Genomic DNA, 20000 nt, shown 5'->3' with positions numbered 1-20000 from the left:
CCAGAAAGTTACCTCTGCCCTGGCAGTGACATTTCGGCTATCAAGTCTTTTCCCCAAAATCAACTCGGAGGTGACGACTTGAATACAAATCACCGTGGAAGCGTCATCTCGCAAGCATTTTCATCTCCACCTCCCTCCTCCTCCCCTCCAATACCCAATACTCCTTCAATCCCATATGCTCTCCGTCATTCCTTAACACCATCTCTCTCTCTCTCTCTTCCAGCTCTCCTCCTCCTCTCTCCCTCCCTCCTCCCACCTCCAACCCTTTTCCTACACCACCACCACCACCTCAACCAGCAACACCGCAGAAGCAGCAGCCAGCTGCATAATCGATATCAGCCTGCACACCCGCTAGCCAACCCTCCCTCCCCCCCAAACCCAACTCGGTGTGGACTTTCAGGCATATCGTCCCCCACTTCACCTCGAACTCCTGGTTGGTGGTCACCCTTTTCCCTCCGAATCCCCTCCCTTTCCCCCTCCCGATCCAATGGTAATGGTGGGCGAAACATCTTGGCGCCGATACCCCCACTCCGTCCTCCTCAATACCACCACCACAGCCTTGCTTGTTCGGCTGAAGAATTGCTGTTTTTGCTGTCCTTCTATACAGCTGGTCTTTTCAGTCTTCCTTATAGGGCCACATGATGTCAGAACTTATTTTGGTTACATATTATGTCACCTGAGACTTTCACGGCAGGAAATTTAACGAAAAGAAACATCCAGGTTTTAAGATTCGAGAAAGAGGTGCCTAGCTAAGCCACACACAACTACCTAACCTAACTGAAGCTTTGGCTTACTTACGAAATCAGTCTCAATAGCGTGTGAAAGCTGGAACGAGATTTACCAAGACTTACAACATATATATAAGGAATAAAACACATGCCAAAAGACGTAAAGGCCTATAAAAAGAAAGAGAACGCCACATTTAGTTAGTTCATTTTCTCCTAAGATCCGCGAAACCCTTTCAGACAAGACCCATCGGAACAATTGCCTAACTGGCAACTATTCGGCATCAGCTGTCAATAGTTGTTTCGTTTAAAGTCAACTTAATTTTTCTTACTATAATTTGATAACCCACTAACAATGGTTTCCCCTTTCTCAAACTACTCTTCCCATCCTAATGTAAATTTCATTTACTAAAGAAAATCAAATCACTAAATTTCAACAGCTGTTAGCCTGTGCATAACGTCAACGGAACAGCTGACTGGTTCTTCGTCAGCTGTTGGCTTCCGTGTTTTAAAAATGAGTATCATCTTATTCTTGGCATACAAGTATGTATATATATATATATATATATATATATATATATATATATATATATATGTGTGTGTGTGTGTGTGTGTGTATATATTTTATATATATATATATATATATATATATTATTATATATATATATACAGTATATATACTGATACAATTTATTAGGTAAATAACAACAAAAGCTAATTTCGCGATGCATCATCAACAATCAAAACATATCAACTAATTATTGCAAATACAAAGCATTTTTTTTTTACAAACAACAAGGTCTGGGCGCTTTCAATAACTCATCTAAATATGAAAATTGACGAAACACGTCAAGAGGTTTAAACTGTCAACCAAAACCTTTTAGAGGAACTTGCTAAGAATCCTTACATATATGCACAGAAGATAAAACAGACTTACAGTATATAAGTTATGCAATACGTTTTCATACTAAAAGGATTCGTTTATTCCCGGAAAAACTGCAAAAAATCGCCTCGAGTTCTTGAAATTTTAATTTTCATTTAAATTCGATTCCCCTATTCTAAAGCATAAAAATGAATTACTAGCTAATACACTTCAGATTTTAAATATCTTTTGCATTCAAGATCTTACATCAATCAAAATGATCGACACAACAGTAAATTTAAGACATTTACAAAACATATTCACCGCAGCGAAGCAAAACAAAAACAAAGGGCACACACAACTCACAAAAAAACAATAAATAAAAATCCATCAATTAACAACAACTACCCCACATTTGAGCACCGCGAGAATCCACGTCAGACAAGTCGCAAAGATCACGAATTCCAAAATTTAAGTGAAGAACAAAATCGGAGAAGGAAACGAAAAAAACAAAATGGAGAGGAAAAATTTGGTGTTCTTCCAACGTCGATGCCTTCTGGCTTCTCCGTACAGGAGGGAAGTCTGGCAAAAGATTAGGAAAATCACCAGCCATTGATTCGCTTCACTTAACTCAACACGGGCTTTGGGTACCGTTGGCTGGATGAGAGGGGGAGGGGATATTTGGAGGTGCAGGGTGCTTGTTTGAGATGCCATTTGGGAATGGTAAAGAAGTGTGAGCATCTGATTCGGTCAAAATAATCAAAATAATAGTAAAGTTAAGTATACTTTAGTTTAACCAGACCACTGAGCTGATTAACAGCTCTCCTAGGACTGGCCCGAAGGATCAGATTTATTTTACGTGCCTAAGAACCAGTTGGTTACCTAGCAACGGGACCTACAGCTTATTGTGGAATCCGAACCACATTATAGCGAGAAATAAATTTATAATTCTTCATTGGCTGGTCGGAGAATCGAACGCGGGCCTGCAGAGTGCTAGCTGAACGGTACCCACCCGTCCGAGGAGGAGCAAAAAAATTGATAATTCATTAATACCCGTAGGGTAGTCGGTAACGCTATGTATACTCCTGGATGAGAGTTCCAGACTGATCGAGAGACGAAAGTTGTTCCTTTCATTTAATTGGCCGTTACTTAGGTATCAGTTAAACTTAACGAAATAATAATAATGACACAGATTAGCATATGACACTACTGACAAGACCATTATAATCATTAATAATGATACATCAACCGAAAGTTATTTTTCCTTGCACAAATCACCCCTCAATTTGAAGGCAATATCCAGGCTACTGTCCTATAAAAGAAAAGCGTTTAAAAAATTGAACAATATTTGATCAGCGACCATTCTCGTAGGTCTCAATATTCTTTAAAATTCTGGAGAACACTTCGATGACATTTACAAGCGTCACATCACATATGACAAAAATTTTCTAAACCTGCAACTTTTCTCAGAAACTTTTCAACATGAGTAAAACCAGCGAGGACTAAAAACAAATGAACCTTACCAACTTGCCAAAGACCCATGGAATTAGACAAGAGAGCAAAGTCTTCCCAATCCTGGACGAAATTTAATCATGAAAAACTTCTAAATATTCTAAAATATTTACTGTTTTTAGTTCTTGTCAGTTCCGGAAATATTCGCAACATCTGGAACTGACAAGAACTAAAAACAGTAAACTGAGGTCAGCAGAGCTCGATAAAATCAACCCCACATCGACACGGAAGCGGCAACATATCCTTACAAGAAAAAAAATAAATAAAAAATCGCTCAAAAAGGCACTATAAACGCCTCGTGCTACCCAAGACGACAGCGAACTCCAGAAGTCAAGTCACCTGGGGAAGGAAAGCCTCGGATCACGACGACGACGAAGACGACTAAGACGACGCCCGAGCTCTTTCTTCTTTCTTTCTTTCTTTCTCAAGACCTAAATCGATCGGCATCCACACGTCCCGAAATAATGATCGCTCGTCATGCATGGGAGGCTAAACCACGCCCCTCCATCCACTCTCCCTTTTCGTGCACGAACACAAACACGCCAACACGTTCGTACAACACGAACGCTCCTACGAACGTGAGCCTGTGTCCCTGTAGACACGAGCGGTAGTACAGGCATGCACGCACGCGCAACGTGTTTCGAAATAGTCGAGCAGGAGCGTAATGCCCCAAGAACACGAAAAATCATACGCACTAGCACACGTTCATAAGCTAAAGCTAATATGCAAACAGCATCTTTCCCCTTTGGATTATTCAATTTTGTGGAGGTCTGCACAAACGCGAGAGTCTCATCTCAACTAAGACAACAAATTCGTGCATAAAAAGATCCACATTAAGGTATAAACGAACAACAAACATCCCCTTGTGCCTGCTCCCCAACACGCACCGACATTCAACATAATTAGAAATCCATTCATAAACACGACGGCCTTATAAGACATATTACGTTAATATACAGAGAAATGTACACAAGAAACTGTTGGAAAAAATGATTAAGTACTTCAGGTCACGTTTACTCTGGAAAAGAAAAAGCGTTAATAGTGGACATCTCATCAGAGATAATACAGTATTTCTAAATTTAGTGTCCACCACGGAATAGCAGGTGAGCCTTATAACCTTCAACAACCTCACAGCTGTTTCCATATATAATAAACTAACCAAACAAACATAAACACAAAAAGGTCATTTGATTAAGAATATAAAAAAATGCAACAATTACAAACTGAAAGTGTCCGGCCTCCAATTAATAATAGTTTTGATCAAAGGCAAGCTACGTTTTTGACAGCGTACCCAAAAAAGTTACGCAATATTTAACAAACGAATACAACACAGCGCAGACAAAGAAATCCAAATTCTAATTAAGTATGAACAATATATTTTTATACCTAAGTTCAGAATTATAGAAGTATCCTTATCATAGCTGCGTTAAACATTTACCGTAAGTGACAGATTTTCCTAACACCAATATCTTTTCAGTTTGAAAAGAAGAGCTAGAACTATAAATAAGAATTAAAAGTGACAAATAATTACACAGCTTAAAAAAGCAAAACAAAGTTTTATGATACCCATTGTATATGAATATATATATATATATATATATATATATATATATATATATATATATATATATATATATATATATATATACACACACACACACATATATATATATATATATATATATATATATATATATAATAATATATATATGTATGTATATATATATACATGGAAAATACAAAAACTATAAAAAGCCTACAAAGACAAACACGTACAACAGTTACGAGATACCACTTCTGTCCTTAAGGGAATTCACGACCACAAGGAAGGAAAAATTCAGAACGCTTTTCCCAAATCCCCTTGAAAAAAAAATTCAATATTTTAAGAGAAAAAATAAGCGTAATATCATAACAAAAGAATCTCTAAAAACAGAACGAATAAAAAAATTAAACAAAGAAAATGGAGTGTTCATAGGGATCTTGATCCCATCACAAAATTTCGCGTGAAATGAAAAAAAATTGTAAAAAACAAAACAAATAAAATAAAAACTATTAAAAAGAAAATAGAAACAATTGAAAAGGAGTCAATGCCACAAACAAATTTACAACTAAATAAATAAATACAAACAAAAAAGTTCGAAAAAATAGTTTTCTCATCGCTCAAAATGTTGGTTCCTCTCACGCCTATTCAGTCAAGCAACTTCTTGTAATATATGTTTAATCCGTGAAAACATGAAAACAAAATATAAAGAACTAATTATCTAAATTCTGCTTTAAAGTGAAACTAGGTAAGATGTAAATAAGTCTATTAAAAAACTAAAGTCGTGCTGAATATGTGAAAGTCTGGAAATTCAAATATGAAATTTGAAGACTTCAAATTGTCTAAACATAAATTACTTTAAATAATATAGGAGAAAATAAGTAATCTGCATTCAATACTCAATAAACACAAAGACAAGAAAAAACAAAACGCAATCAATATTTGGAAACAAAAAAAAAAAAGAGAGAGAACTGGGAAGCAGAAGCTTTGAATAAAAAAAATGAAGTCTCAATTTCAGCAGGCCTAGGCTAGAAAAAGTACTGGGCTGCCTCTACCACCAGCCTTTAAGTCATATCATACACATGATAAATAACACTTTATAAAAGATCATTCAAGTGGAAACCCCGATCAGTACGACAACAAACAGCAGACTGATAAAAGCGACTTTCTAATTAATCTCTCTATTGAAAGCCTGTACACTAACTGACAGGAGCTGTCGTGTACAGGTCTATCTTCCACATTGTTCAGCATTATCTGAGTAATGCCATATTTTTGGTCATCAAGAGGTATACTGCCTATTAATAAATGATATTAAGCATAGACGCGACTTTCTGTGAGCATTAGTTCGCTCTCCTTCCCCCTGACACAACTCTCTCTCTCTCTCTCTCTCTCTCTCTCTCTCTCTCTCTCTCTCTCTCTCTCTCTCTCTCTCTCTATATATATATATATATATATATATATATATATATATATATATATATATATATATATATATATGTACATATATACATAAAACCTATATGTATATATATACATATAAATATAAATATATATATACATATATATATATATATATATATATATATATATATATATATATATATATATAATGTACAAATCTGTGTATGTGTACACAGTCCTTCCTGTATCACGGCTAACCACTCTTAAGTCATACCACGCACACAATCACAATTTACATCTTTTTTGCGCAGCTCAAAGCAGAATAATGATCGCATGAATGCAGACATGCATGACATTTCGCCATTCATCATCGCTTCTCCGTGGAACGAAACCACATTATCCGGATTGGAGGAGAATCACGTGGGCCTTGAAATGATTGGAGGATCAAGGGAGGTAATCTGCCTCGGTGAGGAAACACATTTCATATGAAAAGATTTATTAAAGAGCTTGGAAGTATCGGGATAATCTAGGCTACAAGAGCTGATAACTGTATAAAAGTGTATCCGCAAGTATATCTCTTTCAAATATATGCATGAGTTATGAACTCATTAATCAAGATTGAAAGTCTCTAGCGGCGGTGATTCATCTCTCTCTCTCTCTCTCTCTCTCTCTCTCTCTCTCTCTCTCTCTCTCTCTCTCTCTCTTACTTACTTAAAAGCGAAATTTCAGATAAAAACATACAGCTTCCAGCCTGATAATTTGTGTATACATACACATATACATTTACCAATGTATGTAAGTGAGACGAAAGTTCAGAGACACAGGTGCAACTGGGCGTGCGAATATCTCCCCAGACACATACACAATACCATATATACATATACATATATATACATATATATATATACATACATACATACATATATATATATATATATATATATATATATATATATATATATATATATATATATATATATATATATCTGTGTCTGTATGTTTTTGAGAATATAATATGAATACTTATGTACGTAAATAATATGTATATAGGTCTGTGTGTATATGTGTATGCATAATACATACACTGTTAAAACAAGACTGGAGACAGCGTTTCAAATTTCAATTTCATTTTTAATTGTGTGTTGAGAGAGAGAGAGAGAGAGAGAGGAGAGAGAGAGAGAGAGAGAGAGAGAGAGAGAGAATCAAAGAACACTCAACGAAGACAATGACGACACTATAAAGGAATAAAGATAACCACAACAAAAGCAAAGATTAAGGAAATGAGATAAACAAACCAGATTATGATAAAACACAACGAAAAGAGAAATGAGAAACGTAAGGAAGGAGAATAAAAGAAAGACCAGAAGAATACGGGCGCATCGATCCTTCTTTTTATTTTAAGTTTTACGGAAGGCACGACGATGACCCTCCTATCGTGGAAGGCCTCGGCTGGTCGCCCGAAGGACCGGCGTTGAATTCGATCTACGTGAGATAAGTAGCTCTCTGTCTACGACGGATCAAAATATATCAGCCACACGGAGAGAGAGAGAGAGAGAGAGAGAGAGAGAGAGAGAGAGAGAGAGAGAGAGAGAGAGAGAGAGAGAGAGAGAGAATCGAAGTTCTCTTGAGCATTACACGTAATTAAATGCATACAAGATCGAGCATTAGTGAGTGAGTCCAGATAGGTCTATTACTTTGAAACATTTTACGGAGCTTCGGTTATCCTCGAAATGTAACGCTTTTTGTAAAATAAATTTCAAAGCTTACGTTCACTTACCATTTTATTAAGGCACACAAGAACGAAGCTCCTTGAAATACGTTCTAAGATTAATCTCTAAGTTAGGACAAAATGGAAAAAATAACTTGTGCAAGTAATCTAAAGCTCTGACATTTGTTCATAGGTTTCAGTTATTTGTCGCCTCGAAAATAATCATAAATGATAACGTAGAAAGATAAAATTAAAACATATGGAAACACTTTTAATTGGCAAATGGTAATCTAACAAAATTAAACTATTTCAAAGCCTCTGGGTACTTGGTTCCTTAAAATTCGATTATCACCAGTTTAGCCACGGCCAGTGTAATGTAAAATTAATAGACCAGACCACAGTGTCATTAATATCACTGGTCGTACCGAGTAAATTTAAGAAGAAGGATGGCTGTCGTTATAATTACTTCTACGCGCATATCAAAGCTTCTCCCTCTTACAGCAGTTTATCAAAAACTTTGCTCTTGAACGGATCCATTTTTCATAGTCATACTGTCAACCACATTCTTATTTGTTTTCTGTCTATTTCTTCTCTTCTCTCTATTTTCCATCTAATATACTTCTCAGTATCAACAACATAATTTCCTTATTCATTATCATGTCAGGTACCGAGTCCCGAAAAACTGTGGTTGTCACGAACACGAGAGTCAACCTGTCTCATCAGTCCTTGGTACCTTTCAGTTCTGGAAAGTGCGCACGATTTCCTTTGTGTTTCCTGAGCCATTCAACCTGACGTGGGTCTGCCATCACTCGAGAAAGGAAGTCCATTAACAAAACCTTTTTATGTTGGGACCGAGCTTGATTTAGACGGAAGTGTCAGTCTCCGTCTTTCCTCACAGAGAATAAAAACCTGTTAGCTACAGTGCTGAAAGCTACAGAAGTGATAGAAGTAAATTTCTTCGAAGCTTGACTGGAACAGACTGTCAACAGTTTTTTTTACCACTATACTGTCTTAAACTGTTGATCGTTATTCAATAAAATAGATGGTATGCTTTGCAGATGATGATATTTTTGCAGCTGTTTAGTCTCTCAAAAAAGAAAGGTCTGAATTAGATAAGTAAGTGCTGTGGTATAATGCTGAACTCCAGTAACACTAGTATTACTCGTTCGCCTAATTTATCTGATCCTACTTTATCATTCGCTTTGCCTGTGTAACACTAAACTTAATAATGTTGAATATCTAAAAATACTTGGTATTATACCTGGTGCTACTTACGACTCCAAGCTTGCTTAAAAAGACAGTATTGTTCGTATTGTTTCCTTTATCAACAGATCTTCAATTCTATCATCAGTGGTAGATCGCTGTCCTGCATGAAATGCTTGAAAAGGTGGTTTTGTTTTCCTTGACAATGGTAATTATGATTTAGGACATCAGCCAGAGGATATCCACATTTCATAGTTTCATTTCTCCAGAGAGCTTTCTCGTATCGTCTCGATGCTGTGCCTTCACAACTGAATTGTGATCGTTACTTTGAAGGGTACTGGTACCCAATTCAACCTGCCCTGTACATAAGTCTCCATCTTCACAGTCAAACGGTAGATCGTTCTTCTCTGATGGAGCTATTGATTCTGACGTTCATAGCTTCAAAGGCTGTGGTATTATTCTATTTCACCTTCAACCACTGTCCTATTTTACGCTTTTACACTGCTGTTTACATGTGAATATATTTGCTTGTTTATTAATCAGTATTCATGTACATAGTGCTCATTTAGCATTTTTCTCCGTTTTCCCTTTTCACATATAAGCATTGTACTTTTTCAAAGCTTTCTCTGCAAGTAAATACACTTTAAGGCATGTTTTTTTATGAATAATAATAATAATAATAATAATAATAATAATAATAATAATAATAATAATAATAATAATAATGTGCAAATTATAGTTTGAAAATACTAAACTTTATTCAAAACCTGATAGAGACGAGGCTACCCTCAAAAGCTCAGTAACGACCGGAAAGATTCCTCTGTACCATAATTACATCACCTAATCCGCCATTTAAAGCCTGATGAAGACACGGTCGACCTGAATACCTTAATAAAAACTGGGTCCTTTCAACAGCTTAGAAATGGATGAGCCGTCCAATAAAAACTAAGCTACCCTGAACTGCTTTGCAGGGTGTAATTCTTCATAAGTTTTTCAGCACAGGCTGTAAAAAAGCTAAGACTTCTTAAAAAAAAATAATGATCAATATTCAGGTTCCCTCACGAGCTAAAGAATGCAGCTTAATATATATGTATATATAATTTAGCACCACTGCTACTCAGAAAACTGCAGGAGAAAAGTGTGTGCGCCTAATGACATATTTTGAAAAGACGCCTACAAAGAAAGTTTCTAAAAAAAAAAATAATAATAATAATAATAAAAATCATGGATTTACAGGTAAGTTCCCTATAAAATATAAAGATATTCCACATGTACCCAATGGTCTCATGGAATTTGTAAAGCTTGTCAGTCGAATATCTGAAATAATGATAAATAAATTTACAATGAATATCACATGATCCTGCAAAGATTCACATGAGGATATAATTGCAATCAACATTATCATTTTTTAAAGCACTTTATTTTGGGAATCCATCAATAAATGAAAGAAATATCAAGCACCAGAAACCCGGAGCAATGCCGTTTCTAAAGGATAAGTTTTGAATGGCTATACTTCAAAGCTCGTCTGGACATGAAGTACTGAAGCAGAGAATTAAATCAAATAATGTTTTAAAATTATTTAGAAAATCATTAACGAGCTCTCAAGAGTCTGCTCGACTGTCATTGTCAACCTGAACAGAATCGCAAACATTTTCAGTGGTAATACTGCATGAGCATTGATGCGCATCTTATTCCTTTGGTTACTTTCAATTCTGAATTCTTTAGGACATATGTTTTTACCAGAAAACAAAGCGTCTAAACCTAAGCATTTGTTACTTCTAAGGACTCGCTGCGTTACTCTGGTGGCCGATACTTTTCCTGGAATACTAGGGTATCGTCTCAAAAGTCATGACCGTTTTGCCTCCTCAGAAAAGGAGTGATGAGGCTTCAGATTTTAAAAGGTAGTATTGTAATTGCTGATGAAAAATAACCAGTGCCCAGAGATGTAGCATTTATTAACTAACAGCTCCTGAGCAAAGCAACATTCACTAATAACGATTATTCGTAAAATACCTAATCATTTTACCCAAATGTGAGTGGTCATAAAGAAGAAACAGTATGGATGCACTCCTTCCCTAAAAATAATCCACTTTTCTGTAGACAGAAACAGACAAATAACAAACATGCAAATGGGCCCCTATATTATCTTTTACGGGCCTGCTCTGGAGGCCGTCACGTGTCACAAATTTTATGGTTTGAAAGGATTACCCTATCTGATGACTGTAAACTACTCTAAAAGCGCATGATACTAAAGCATCCTAAACATTTGATAAAGACTAGCTTTAGTTTTATCAAGCTTTACTCTGCAGGCTTCCATGTTGCTTTGAAGATGTCTTTATGTAAATCAACGATTTATGTACACTTTTCTTATTACTCCCCTAAAATTCCAGAATCTGGATTCCAGTGGGTTCCATACAGCTTAAGCTTTTGTACAATTCTAGTTTGCTGATGCTGTGACTAACGTGAATTTCCTGATGCATTACCATATGTTTCATCACTGACGAGACCGGATCATTCTCAAAGAACTGATGAACGCTATTAAACAGTATGAATTCTGATTTATGAAAATTAGCCTATAAAGCCAAGAACTGGGGCACTTTCAGCCATTCAAGTGCTTAAGACAGTGAAAGTAGGGAGTCGGAGTGGTGGGACAACAAGATGGAAGAAAGAAAGCGCGCAAGGTACAAGGCAAAAAAGTTGGTGCAGCTGGTGCCCCAGGGACGCCTCCAATACCCTTACAGTATATGCACCACGTGAGGTGCACTGGCGGCACTACCCACCTACGGCGTTTTTAACAGTATGGATATGTGAGATTTTTCTGAGTCGCAAGATTTTCTTACAGATAAAGACAAGAGACATTTTGCAAAGCACTGATGACATGGGAGAATTTTCAAAGTACTAATGATTTGTAAATTTCCTCAGAGAGCCGATGGGATAATAGAATATTCAAAAGACTTTTTATGAGAATTTTCAGTGGGACCTGCAAATATTCTTTCCTGGCAGACAGGATAAACATTGAGTCTCACTCATTTTACAGTCGAATGGATATTTAAATATTCCTGGGGGGATTTACCAAGTTATTCCCGCAGCTTAGCTTCCAAAGGGTACCAATAAATTCCAAGGGGAGCTAAGGAAAACCGGATGGAAATTACAAGAGCTATAAGCGATTCACAGGAGATTTTTAAAATTCTGGCATTGATTTCCATATGTTCTGAGGAAAGTCTGACGACGATCCCTAAAGACGCAGTGAAAGTGACGAGCAACTCGCAACACTGCAAGGTACTGAGGAAATCGTTATTTTGCAATATTCCAACGTCTGAATTTCTTTTGGACGAGTCATCGTTTTATAAAAGCCAGAGCAATGCAGATGCACAAGTAAATGTCGCATGAATCAATACACGGAGCTAAACGAAGGTGAGATTAAGGATTCTAGTTCTGTTAAGCCTCGTTAAGCATCGAACGTAGTTATTACATGGAACACCTAAAGAACAAAATACTATGAAATCATTCATTCCTTGCTTTCACCTCCGTTCTTCTGTTTAGGGTCAAGACATTCCACAAACCTTGGGTCTCTGCTTGAGGGGAAAAAATTTTTCTTAAATTAATAATGCCTCGTGGCGGCCTAGTCTTGAATACTTTGATAATCTCTTCTTAAAAAGAAACTGACTTAACATTCTGTAAAATTGAAAGTTCCTTCGTCATAAAATTCGAACCCCTCAAAATGATTCCAAACTGCCATTTAAAAAATTCTGCCTGTCTATTAAATTCAGTCACACATCAACAAAATTCAAAGCCTAACTGCCATGGAATTTAAATCCCTTTCAACACATTTCTTATTCTCCATTTCCCTATCTTCATCAACCAAACAAGTAATTCGTAAGTGTTATTATAAGAGAGAGACTTCATCCAATATTCAATCTGATAAATAATCATGAAACAATTTTTCACCAAACTATTCGAGGGTTTCCTAACATCCCGGTATTTGCTTATACCAAGGGTATAGGCGGGTCCTGATGATACCCATCGATGACGCATCTCGAGTGGAGATGAAGTTAAGAGGATAAAACCTGACTTTCGCAAGATTTATTGACAAATTTACAAAAGTATATATATAGCATTTCTTTCATCCTAAAGCAAACCAGTACAAGACGGCTCCAATACCGCACTTCTCTTATAAAAAAGAGAGAGAAATTGCATTATGAAAACACGAAACCTTCCAAGAATGAATCCTGCGCAATTCATACCCGGGATTATTACAGCTCTTTTTATTCTCGTCCAGTGACTCAATATTGAATCCTTCCAAAAGCAAGTATATGCATGAATCTCTCTCTCTCTCTCTCTCTCTCTCTCTCTCTCTCTCTCTCTCTCTCTCTCTCTCTCTCTCTCTCACGTACACAGACAGATTATATATATATATATATATACACACACACATATACACACACACACACACACACACACACATATATATATATATATATATATATATATATATATATATATATATATATATGTATGTATGTATGTATGTGTGTGTGTGTAAATAAATCTGATACACGCATATTTCTGTTAAAGAAATGAAAAATCTAAATTGCACTGAATTATCTTGTACAAACAATCACCAATGCACTCTGCTACTCCTAAACAGTAAACTACAGGAGATTCCTCACCCTCCACCCCCCCAAACCCATGTGATTTTCCTGGATCCTCAGAGCCCTCTCTCCAAGAGGAGGGGCTCCCTTGGAGAGGAGACCCACTCGGCCATCGTAAATTTTCCTTTTTCCCTTCGAGGCCGGGGGGGGGGAGCTACGGCAGCCTCATATCAGGAGGAATGACGACGTCCCAACATGTCGGAAGCAGAGTTGACTGGTGGAAATTAACCCCGCCAACCTCAAGCAAACCCCGTTTACTGAGGTTATCCAAAGAATCAATACGCGTATGCTCCTGCGTTTCGGGCAGATGGAAAAAGGACTTCGTTCAATGTCACGGGTCTATTCATTAGAATTCAGCATGACCCTGACCTCATTAATGGAATATTTGCGTTTTCCTGCACCCTGAGAATTCAGACAGAGACAAAGAAATAAAGGCAACTGGTTCCATTGTTTACGAACATATTGCAAGGCGAGTCATTCGTCCCCCGGAAACTGATGACGTCAGTGGAATCCGATCAAAAATCCCTTGATGAATGCCATGAAATCCGAGCACAAAAGCCGTCTATTAACGTGGAATCGGGAATCATAAGGACCTATCGGTTAACTTGGAATCTGAATTGAAATATTCAAGATCGATACAGAAAACAAATCTTCTAAACCTTCCTGAATAAATCAAAATTCAAGTAAAGAAACCTAACGATTATCGTGGAATCTGAGTCTTGAACCCACTGAAAACCCACTAAAATTATCTCAAACTTAAGAACAGCCAACTGATTTTTACTTCTCCTTAAGGAAATGAAACAGGATACAGTTATAAAAATGACTGATCTTTTTTCTAATCACATATGAGCCGAGTATCCTTACACACGTCAGTTATGGCGTCTTTAAGAAAATATCTTCAAAAATCAGTTATTCGCATCAAAATAAGCCTTCAGTTCCAAAAATTTCCTTATAAACAAATGGCTGATTCATTAAGCTTAATTACTGCATGACGTCACAATCTGTGGAATGGAAAAACTGTTAACATATGTTAGGCTGTAACGTCATGCAGATTCCCTGAGATTCAAATGATGACTGAGTAGGTGAGTTTAAGTATGGAATTAAATTTAGGCAACAGACGAGAAACACCTACAAGCCAACAAACATATTCTTCCCCAATGTAATGAAAAATCTCAGCCATTTTTCCGATTGAACTGACTTCTGCAATGCGACAACTGTCAATCTCCACTTAATATGCCCCAATATACTTGCAAAATCCGAGTTCTGTTCTTTAATAGGCAAGCCGTCTACATTCTGCAACTGCTAGCTCAACTGCTTCCCCTCTGTGCTTCGGTTCGACCGGGCAAAAGATACAAAGAAATGACAAAACGCAGTAATATGTTCCACAGATCCCAAGTTCGTGAATAAGGAAAGTCTTGTATAGTGAAAAGTCGAAATTGATTTTGCCCAATGGAGCGACTCCATGACATCATGCGTAGCAGCTGTTGGCCTTAAGTGCGTCATGGCTGGGGGCCAGCGCTCCCCTCAGAGATGTCTTTGTGCTCGATAATAAACCTAATAAAGATGAACTCGGACTCACGGTTGCTTTATCTCTTGACAATGCTGCTGAAAAAGGGTGTAAAAGGCCTGAAAATGGGAAAGGGGTGGGGCACGTCTGGGAAAAAAGGTCGACCATACTCACTCTGTGAGGCAAGATGGCCTCCCTCAACACAGCCGCGACGGATTGATCGGTTGCAAGATCCCCACCACCACCACCAGCAGCAGCGGCAGCAGAAGCAGCAGCAGCAGTGGAGGCACTCAACAACACACCAAGCACTCTTTTTCCCTCTGTTTTGTCCTAGATACACCCGGCGACTCCAGGACAAGGAGCTCAGCGGTGCTCTTTTTTCAAAAGCTCCTCTTCCAGACTACATTTCTGCCCTTCCACATCTTCGTCCTACTGGAGGTGAACCCAAAAAAATATAATATCCCGTGGAGCAGGAGGACTAGCGCGTACCACAAAGCTACTCAGAGCACTCGCTAGGAACACAGTAGGGCCCCGAACAGGTTCCAGCGCCTGCTGACGTCACGAGGCGCAGGCGCCATACCATCCGCCCACTACACTTTCCAGATTCAACCCCCTTTGCTCCCTTTCCTTTCTTTTCTTCCTCTCTCTCTCTCTCTCTCTCTCTCTCTCTCTCTCTCTCTCTCTCTCTCTCTCTCTCTCACTTGCTCCCCCTTACTAAACACCACCGAAATGCTAACGTGCAAAGCTCTCGCAAAATGTCGGTTTACAGCATACAGCCAGGATGCAGATTAGTCTGCATCGTCGCAGAATGCTTGCAAAAGCTGGAAAAGTGACACTGGAAAGACGACAAACACTAGAATATGTTATGGAAGTATCTCTCCCATTGAGCGGTCCGGGAGTAAACAAACTGGTGACGTCACACGACGACGTCACGACCATCCACCAATCACGGATGCCGAATCGGAGCCGCTACGGTTGGTCAATAATTACGAAAAATTCAATGAATGACAGTTCTCGAAAAAGGCCGAAAAATGTCGCTGGCAGCGACGACGACGAATCTCAGGGAGAACGAATTCGCCTTATCATCTTCCGGCCGACGTCCCCAAATCGGAGGCGAACATTTTATAAAGATGGCGACCGTGTCTTCTTCCCTCCCATTTCTATCGATAGCAAATTCCCCTCTCGACAACTTTCTCGATAACAGACTCCGCCAACTGCTTCCTCTCCCTCCATCCCTCCCCTCCCTTCCCTTCCCCTCCCCCTCCCAAACATTGATTGGTGGTTCAAACGCATCCGAGGAAATAATGACCTGAATCTAAATGATACTTTTTGCTTGTCCAGCTCATTAGTCGTCATAATGACGAAGACATTACTTCGTCGGTTTCGCCTTCCAAAAATACTCCTCCTGAACCCGGGCCACGCAGGAGAAGCAGCCAGGGAGCTGAAAAGGGGCTCGGGAGATCCAATTTCACGGATAGGTACAGGGTTACAGCCACCAATGTTTAAGCTTCAGATATAATGTTACCCAACCTTAAGGATGGAATATGGTCCCCAATCTCTCTCTCTCTCTCTCTCTCTCTCTCTCTCTCTCTCTCTCTCTCTCTCTCTCTCTCTCTCTCTCTCTCTCTCTCTCTCTCTCCAAAATTAAATAGAAACAGAAATAAAAAATCAAAATCAAGAACCACGAAATCAGGATGCAACTGAAAGCTGAATTTATAGAAAGGGCAATCCCTTCTCTTCTCTTAACCACATAACATAAAATGCATCACAGAGAATTTTAGGCTAAAAAAAAAACAATAAAATAATAAACAATCCAATATAACAACAACGACCTTAACGAACATTACAGAATTACGTGAAATTTTTAAAAAACCCAACAAGAAAAATACAATTAGATAACAAAGTAACCAGAAATACTGTAATATAAAAGACACGAATTAAATTTGTCAAAAATGCCAAACCTGGAAAAAGACACCGCCGGCAAAAAGAGCCAGAAATATAAAGTAATAAGGAGAAAAACGGGGAGACACAGAACTCCTCATTTTCACATAATTTCGTTCACGACTGCAAACCCTAACTTAAGAGAGATTCTCTTAACAGCCAATGAAAATATAAAGAAAGGATACTTAAAAACTCAACCAAAACAGCCAGGAGTCAAGGGAACTTGATATTATCAAGGAGAAACACTTCACTGATTTCTAGGTGAAATAAAAAGAAATCACGAGCAGAATACTATGGAATATCCAGGGCTCTTGCAAAGAAGGAACACTCACGTTGACAGAATGACCGATTTCCTGTTTCACTGTCTTAAAACTATTCTCCGTGTATTTTAATAATTTACTTATATTTTTTATCTATTTGTTTATTTACTTAATTTATTTTCCCTTTTCTCATAACTAATCTCTTACTTCTGTATTTCCTTTTGTTTTCTGTTACTTCTCTCTAATGAACGCCATATTATTTTAAATCTTGAATAATAATAATAATAATAATAATAATAATAATAATAATAATAATAATAATAATAATAATAATAATAATAATAATAATAATTTCTGATGAGCTCTGAACACTTTTATATAAATTATTTAATGAACTTCTTACCTTTTATCATATATTATTTCGTTCAATATCAAAATTTTCGATTTTTCAAATTCTTTCTAAACGTCAAGTTTCTACAAAATCTCACTAAACATAAAATGTTCAGAAAACAATTTGAGGAATATCGCAGATTAAAGGAATGTACAAATTCTACTTCAAAACTTAATTTTGTGTCAAACAGCGGTGTAACAAAAGTTATGTAATACCTAGTTTTTTATTTTCAACATGTGATTATAGTGAATCTGATTTGCCTTTAACCAAATTCTACGGGATGTTTAAAATTAGCTTCCTATCAAATTGTACTGAGTATGTCAGTATGATTTTACAGGGAATTTAACGAAGAATTCAGACAAATTTTACGTCTATTGCATCAAATTATATTAAATGCTTTAATAAATTATGAACACCGCACTCATATATTCTAAATAAAATTCACCGAACTTCTCAATTTACCTGTACAGAAAATACATATAAATTAAAGTTTTGCAATCCTTCACACATGAGAAACTTTCGCAATGCTACCGATGAAAATCTGTGAACTAAAAATATCCCCCATTTTTAATGGATGATGTAAGTTTGTTAACTGTCTCACACTTGTAATATGCGAATCGACCCACTTATAATTTACTTCGAGACTGCGGAATTTTCTGCTTCCTTCCGAGTTTCCCAGATCATTTGATCTACCTACTTTTTAAAAGCGGATGTTTATCATCAGCAGCAATTCCTGCTCATCAACACACTTTTCTAAGAAATGCCAAGACTGGTCTGGTAAATATATATTAGGTCCAACACTTAAATATATTACGTTCCCAACTATCTATGTGATTTGGGTTAGGTTCTTTGCAGCCAGACCGCTAGGAACGAAAATTCCGTTCATGAAAATTATATTACACACTAGAAATCGAGATATATGTTAGATTTACACGTCGGTCAGGATAACGTTATGAGATTAACAACCGAAGTTAAACATGCATAAAAAGCCAATATCGTCAGAAATCATCATCTGACCTCTTACTGCTCCATACATAATCAGTGGAATAGAATCAACATTTACCATTACATTCATTGCGATTCATCAACATAACACTGACAGTCTTCTAGGTCCTCTGAAGCTTGAATCTACCTTGAGAAATCGACCCACATAAATAAATGTAGTTGCCAGAACCAACACTGCTTCAGTTTCTTGATCGAAAAACCAACAGAAGCTTCTAAAAACGCGTTAACGGCGAAGGCGAAGTGCCTGTTTAGATACAGCAACCAGTTTTATAAGCTCTGATAGGCATCATTTTCAAGATGGTTGGAAGAATGCGGCAACAGAAAGACAACCTGTCACTCATTACCAGTCAGCTGAGACAGCATCCCTCAAAATGGAACAGTGAAAGCTCCCCATTTGGAAGCCAAGAGGCTCAGTTGTACAGTGAATCAGGCACCTCTCAACACAACGACAGTATGTACTCAAGAGGCCTTTCAAGGATAATATGGTACACTGCAAAGGAGGCCCTTCAAAAATAATATGGTACACTGCAAAGGAGGCCCTTCAAAAAAATATGGTACACCGCAAAGGAGGCCCTTCAAAAATAATATGGTACACTGCAAATGAGGCCCTTCAAAAATAGTATGGTACCCCACTGCAAGGCCTTCAAAAATAACAGGTACACTGCAAGGAGGCCTTCAAAAAATAATATGGTACACTACAAGGGGCCCTTCAAAAAATAAATACAAAGAAATTTGCAAAAAAGCAAGAGGCCCTTCAAAAATAACATGGTGCACTGCAAAGGAGGCCCTTCAAAAATGGTAAGGTACACTGCAAAGGAGGCCCTTCAAAAATAACATGGTACACTGCAAAGGAGATCCTTCAAAATAATAGAGCCTTAAAATGGCCCTTAAAATAAGGTGCACTGCAAAGAGGCCCTTCAAAAATAATAAGTACACTGCAAAGGAGATCCTTCAAAAAATAATATAGTACACACCAAAAGATCCTTCAAAATAAAAATACAAGGAGACCTTTTTTACTGCAAAGGACCTGAGCGGACAATATCTAATCATTCCGCTCAAAATCAACACAGGCACCTCCAAGAGCTACTGGGTACCAATAAAACGACTTATACAGAAACAATCACTGAAACAGAATTCTTGCAGAAACAATGTTTTATAAAAAGAAAGAAACAGGTTTTCGAGGTCCAAGGGAAAACATGACACCACTTTCAAGAAAGAGCATCGGTCTTCAATGAAAATTCAAATGTTAATTCCAGTACACTTTAGTATGCTCCTTTTACTCTGTATTATTGC

At 37.4% G+C, this 20000-nt stretch overlaps 1 protein-coding gene across 1 annotated transcript in view; it reads right to left on the bottom strand.

The window, feature by feature from the left end:
* The window catches only part of unc-104 (kinesin family member unc-104), a 184289-nt gene extending 168654 nt beyond the window's left edge, over positions 1-15635 (bottom strand). The window contains exon 1 of the mRNA XM_067083286.1: positions 15285-15635. The gene's annotated coding sequence lies outside the window, so the exon portion shown is untranslated. The remainder of the gene's footprint in view (positions 1-15284) is intronic.
* Positions 15636-20000: the final 4365 nt, after the last annotated feature.

The sequence above is a fragment of the Macrobrachium rosenbergii genome, chromosome 3 (assembly GCF_040412425.1).
Source record: "Macrobrachium rosenbergii isolate ZJJX-2024 chromosome 3, ASM4041242v1, whole genome shotgun sequence".
In the NCBI taxonomy this organism is placed as follows: Eukaryota; Metazoa; Arthropoda; class Malacostraca; order Decapoda; family Palaemonidae; genus Macrobrachium; species Macrobrachium rosenbergii.
This window is presented reverse-complemented; position numbering and strand designations above follow the sequence as displayed.